Raw genomic sequence first — 6,235 nt, 5'->3', positions numbered from 1 at the left:
CCCCCGCCTCCTCCACCCCCCACCTCCCCTCCCCATCCGCGGCTCTCCATGCCGCGCGACTGGGAAGATGGGGCGACCCGCTCCAAGCGCAAGGTCGATGAGCTCCACCGCGGCAGTTCCCGTCCCTCTCCGGAGACCCTACGGCGCGAGGAGGAGCTTCGGCGGGAGCTCCGCAAGCTCTGGGGAGGCCGCCGCTCGCCCGAGCGCAGGGAGGGTCGGGGCCGGTCTCGGTCGCCTAGGCCGACCGCCTCGGGGGACTGGCGGGCACGCCGGAGGTCCCCGTCCCCGCCTTCTCGCCGTGGACGCTCTCCCCCGGTCATCTCGGCCCGTCTCCCCAGCGCCCGGGACGGAATCCTCCCGACCTCGGCTCCCCGTCGCTACGTGCCTCATCACGCCGCCACCCCCATGGCCTCGGCTTCTGCTCCTGCCTCTGGTGGTGGCGCCGCTCGCGACCGTGCTGGGCCGTCCAAGAAGAAGAAGCGTCTGGGTGCTCGCGGTGCTCTGCCCGTGCCCCCCTCAACGGCCCCGGGGTCTTCCGCCACGCCCGGGCCCGTATCTGGTCTTCCTCGCCCTCCCAGCTTCAACTGCGGGGTGGGGGACATTCGCAAGTCAACTGTGTCAACCCCCAGTGCTGCTACCTCTCCAAGGATCCGGGCCACCCCTCTCTTCTTTGTCCGGATAGACCGGTGGTGTCAGAGCTCATGATGTACGGGCACGGTATCGAGGGGTTGGGCTTCTTCCACCTCGAGGTCCCCGACATCCCGCCGCCCTGTCCCACTCTCCAGGCGGTCGTCACGGTCGTTGACGGGGTGGCATCCCCGGAGATGATTGAGGCCGAGCTCAACCACCTCTACCGCCGCCAGTGGGACTGGGTGGTCACCCCTCCGCCGGCCTCATCTTCTCCGTCGTCTTCCCCGACTCCGTCAGCTACGGCTACGCGACTCGCAGTGGCCAGATCACGCTCGCCCTCAACCAGCTGGTTGTCGACATCTCCGAGCCGGTCCTCGATGCTCAGGCCGTGGCCGTCCTGGACACCGCTTGGATCCTTGTCTCCGGCCTCCCCGACATTGCGCGGTCCGAGCTCGTCATCCGTCAGATGTCCCGACACTTGGGCAAGGTGGTGGTGGTTGATGAGCTCTCTCTGTGCAAGGAGGAGGAGGTCCGGGTCAAGGTCAAGTGCCTCGACTCCTCCAAGCTTCACACCTCCGTCCGCGTTTTCTTCAACGACCAGGGCTTTGACCTCAGGATCGCTCTCGAGCCCCCGAACCACGTCGGTCGCCCCCGCTCCTTCGATGTCGGTGTACCCGGCGGCAACCCGGGGACCGATGGGGACTACCACAGACGTCACTGTGTGCGGTCCCACCACTTGGATGACGAGGGGGGGGGGTTCAGAGTACTCCCGCTCCCCATCCCCTTCGTCCCCTCTTCCTGCCGCGGGGAGCAAGGGCCGCCAGGCCGCGCCCAGCCTGCTCCTTGGCGGCCCCTTGGACTTCGTGGCGACCTCCTCCGAGGCGAGCGACATCTCCAGCGTTGGCCTGGTTGTCTGCCCGGCTTCGTCCCCGCGCTCTCCCTCCTCGTCTGCTCCCGTCACGCGGGCCTCGGAGGCTCCAACTCCTGGACTGCTCCCGCCTGCTTCTGTGGGGGATGCCCCCCTGTGGCGGACCCCGCCCCTCTGGCCTATCCTCCCACCATCGCCTCCCCCATCCCGCCCGAGGAGTCTCCTCCGCCGCCGCTCCCACGGGCGGCCTCTGCTGGGGGCGGTGAGGGCCCCCCTTCGCCGATGCTGCTCCCACCCGCGTCTCCGTCCCCAGCTCCTCTCCTCCTCGGCTGCGCCGAGCCCGCGCCTCAGGCTTCTCCCGCGGCGGCCGTGACCGTGGATGGGGAGGCCAGGGTTTCCACCCCCATGGCTGCCCAGCTCCCCCTCCTCGGTCCGCCGCCTACTCTTGTCGCGGCTGGTCGACCTCCTCCCCGGTGATCGCATCCCGCCGGAGTGCTCGGCTAGATGCTGCTCACCCCGTGGGCAGTCCGGCTCTGCCCATCCCCGAGCGGGCGGAGCTCCGCGCTGCTGCTCGGAACCTAGAGCCAGGTACACCTTCCGTTTCCCCTTCAGCTTCGTTGTGCTCCTTTTCTGCGCTTGAGTCCATTCCTCTAGGCAACCTTGCTAATGTTGCCTCTGACTCCGCGATCATTTTTAGGGGGGAAGCTGGTCCCCCTTTAGTCTAGATCGCAGCTATTCGAGCTCGCGAGATTCTTGACGGGAGGCTAGCGGAGGCCCGCACGGCTTTCCTTCTGCCACCCGTCCCTCCTTCGGCTGGCGAGACCCCTCCCTGCCGCACTGTGACTGACGGCTCCTCCCCCCCCCCATCGGTGGGTGAGGAGATCCGTGGCCGCACCCGCTCCCGCATGGTGGATCTCCGTGCGCAAAGCGCCTCTCGTGTCCTGGGGTCGAGCAGCCCCCCAATGGCACCTTAATGCGTGCTCTATTCTGGAACATCCGCGGTTTCGGCCATGATGGTCGACGCCGCCAACTTGTGGAGTACATGCGGGAGGATCACATTGACATAGTTGCCATTCAAGAAACCATGCATCTCGATTTCTCGCTCCCTGAGCTTGACCGTCTGAGCTCTCACCTCTTCGTGTGGCATTGGCTCCCTTCTAGTGGGAGCGCAGGCCACTCGGGTGGCATCCTTTTAGGTGTGAAGGATGCCACCTTTGAGGTGGGTAGCATGGATCGGGGGGAGTTCTTCGTGAGCATGGAGCTATTTGAGAGATCTCTCAACTTCAAGTGGGAGGTCATCATCGTCTATGGGCCAGCCGACCATAGTAGGCCGTCTGCCTTCCTCAAGGAGCTCCACCGGAAGATCTTAGCAGCCTCCCTTCTGGTGGTAGTGGGAGGCGATTTTAACCTCCTGCGTGTGGCGGAAGACAAGAACAATGATAATGTCTGCTTTGCGCGGATGCAAATGTTCAATGACTTCATTGCTGACCTCGGTCTCCGCGAGATCGATAGGATTGGTGCCAGGTTCACCTGGACCAACAGGCAAGCCTCCCCGACCCAGTCCCTCCTGGACCGGGTTCTAGTGTCCCTGTATTGGGACCTCCGCTGCCCCTTAGCCTCCCTTCGCGCCATCACGAGGATTGGCTCGGATCATGTCCCCCTGCTTCTCTCCTCTGCTGACGAGCGTCCGCCGGTCTCCCCTCGATTCTGGTTTGAGACCTTCTGGCTCTCCCAGGCCGGGTTTATCGACGCCATAGGTGCTTGATGGATCGAGGCCCGTGCCCATCCCCACCCCGTCCACATTCGGCCATTGATTCGTGGAACTTCTGTGCGAAACGCGGTCGGCAGTTCATGAAGGGATGGGGTGTGAATCTGGGTTGCGACTTAAGGGAGCACAAGAAGGCATTGTTGTCCGCGATTTGGGCTCTTGACTTGCGTGCGGATGCGGTGGGACTCTCTCCGGACGAGTGGCTCTCCCGCTATGACCTGGAAGACCAGCTCTCCATGATCTACACCAATGAGGAGGCTTATTGGCGCCTCCGTGGTGCCCAGAAGTGGGTCTTGAAGGGCGATGCGAATACAGCATACTTCCAGGCCATCGCCAGTGGTCGCCGTAGACGCAACACCATCCCTCTTTTATGGGATGGTGAGACTCTCCTTCAAGACCCCCGCGACATCTGGTCCCACGTCGACGGTTTCTATAGATCCTTATTCTCTGCCGCCCCTAGAAGCGACATCTCTCTCGCCCCTGATTGCTGGGCTGAGTCCCAGTTGGTGTCCGTCTCAGAGAACGCTACCCTTACGGCTCCCTTCTCCAAATAGGAGGTTTGGGAGGCCATCAAGGGCATGAACCCTTCTTCTGCGCTGGGACCGGATGGCCTCCCGGTTAAATTTTTCCAGACCTTCTGGAACGTGATTAAACCAGAGGTCATGGCCATCTTCGAAGACTTCTTCGTTGGCTCCATCGATCTTGGGTGTCTCAATTACGGGATCATCTCTCTCATCCCCAAGGTCCCTGGGGCGTCCGACATTCACCAGTTTCGCCCGATCACGGTTATTAATGTGATCTTCCGGATCCTGGCCAAGGGGTACGCCAATAGGGTGACCCTGCTGGCCGACCGTGTGACTCACCCCAACATGTCGGCCTTCATTAAGGGCTGTTACATCTTGGATGGGGTCCTCGTCCTTCATGAAGACCTCCATGAGGTGCGCGTCAAATGCCTCAAGGCGGTTTTCCTGAAGATTGACTTCCACAAGGCCTACGATACGGTTAGCTGGCCCTTCCTCTGGGAGGTCCTTCTTCGGAAGGGTTTCGACGACCGGTGGATCACTAGAGTCATGCAGATGGTCTCTTGCGGTCGCACGACCGTGAACATCAACAGTGAGTGGCCCTTTCTTCCCCACCCTTTGTGGGGTTCGCCAAGGTGACCCCTTCTCCCCGTTCTTGTTCAATATGGTCGTGGACGCGCTTGCCTCCATTCTGGATAAGGCAAAAGCCGCTGGCCATATTCGTGGGATTACTCCCCACCGTGCCGGTAGCTCCGGGATCTCCATCCTGTAGTATGCCGACGACACTATAATCATGGTCGAAGGCTCGAAGACGGACATCTCCAACCTCAAGTTCCTCCTTCTCTGCTTCCAACAGATGTCGGGCCTCAAGATCAACTTTGACAAGAGTGATGTTATGGTGATGGGCTACTCCCCCTCTGAGTCTCAGGCCATCGCCAACAAACTTAATTGCCGCATGGGCTCCTTCCCCACTACCTACCTGGGCACGCCCATTAGTGACTCCCGGCTCACCGTCGCGGACCTGCGGCCCTCTGTGGCCAAGCTCCAAACTCGCGTTGAGCCCTGGTAGGGGAGGTGGCTGTCCAAGGCAGCCCGGACTATTCTCGCCTTCTGTCCTTTGGCCCACCTTCTTCTGTAGCTTCCTTCTTTCCTTTAGCTCACCTTCCGTCCACGGCTGATTAATGGCGACCAAGATGGCCATGAGCTCCTTCGCCGGTGTCGTCGTCTTGCCGCGCGGCTCGGCCGGCCGTTTCGGGGCCCCGTCTCTGCCAGCGCTGGGCCGACGCGCCCTTGTTGTCAGGGCACAGTCCGACGGCCCGAGCGCACCACCGCCAAACAAACCCAAGGCGAGCACCTCGATCTGGGACGCGACGACGTTCAGTGGCCCTGCGCTGGAGCGCATCAACGGCCGCCTTGCTATGGTAGGCTTCGTGACGGCGCTTGCGGTGGAGGCAGGGCGCGGCGACGGGCTCCTCTCGTAGCTTGGCAGCGGCACCGGGCAGGCGTGGTTCGCCTACTCAGTGGCGGTGATGTCCGTGGTGTCGCTTGTGCCTCTGCTCCAGGGCAAGAGCGCTGAGGGCAGAGCGGGCACCATCATGAATGCCAACGCAGAGCTCTGGAACGGCCGGTTTGCCATGCTCGGCCTCGTCGCTCTGGCAGCGACCGAGATCATCATAGGCGCGCCCTTCATCAACGTGTAGAATAAACTAGCTTTGTTGTCGACCGGACAACACAACCCGTACTTAGCTAGTAGTAGGACATGTAAACGATGAGAGTTGATCATCCTCGTATTATTTGTAGTACTAATTAAAGACGGTTCATTTTTTCTTACTCAAAATCTTCTTAGTTATCTCTATTACCCTATGTTGACATAAATTCATCTTTCTACTGTCGAGCAATTTTTTATTAATTTTAATCCAGAAAAAGAGTAGATAAAACATGATTAGCATAATACTCCCTCCGATCCATATTAGTCCCCGGAGAAACCAGAGGCTTGCAAGTAGGGATGGAAGCCAGGAATCGGCGGCACGTGCACACGAGGAAAGGCTGACGAGCCCGTGCTAGCGTGGGTTTAACCCTATATAGAGCAAGGCCTCCCTCATTACTGCAACGACTCTGGCAATGTTTTCCTCTTGCTGTGCGGCAGCGGCGGACGCGGCTTCGAGCTTGCATTCTTGCGCGTGCCTCCGGCCCTTCCTCTTGTTCAACTGCATGGCCCATTGCTCGTCCGTCAACGGCTTCTTCTTGGTCGGCGCCGCTGTCGGTGTCAAAACCGGCGGATCTCGGGTAGGGGTCCTGAACTGTGCGTCTAAGGCTAATGCTAACAGGAGGCAGGGGACATGATGTTTTACCCAGGTTCGGGCCCTCTCGATGGAGGTAATATCCTACTTCCTGCTTGATTGATCTTGATGATATGAGTATTACAAGAGTTGATCTACCACGAGATCG

The 6,235-nt window shown here is 60.8% G+C and overlaps 1 pseudogene; it reads left to right on the top strand.

Annotated features, from left to right (window-relative positions):
- Positions 1 to 4,968: 4,968 nt before the first annotated feature.
- Positions 4,969 to 5,487, top strand: LOC119305609 (annotated as a pseudogene).
- The last annotated feature ends 748 nt before the right edge of the window (positions 5,488 to 6,235 follow it).

The sequence above is a fragment of the Triticum dicoccoides genome, chromosome 5B (genome assembly GCF_002162155.2).
Source record: "Triticum dicoccoides isolate Atlit2015 ecotype Zavitan chromosome 5B, WEW_v2.0, whole genome shotgun sequence".
In the NCBI taxonomy this organism is placed as follows: Eukaryota; Viridiplantae; Streptophyta; class Magnoliopsida; order Poales; family Poaceae; genus Triticum; species Triticum dicoccoides.
Note: the sequence above shows the minus strand (reverse complement) of the source record. Positions and strands in the feature narration are given on the sequence as shown.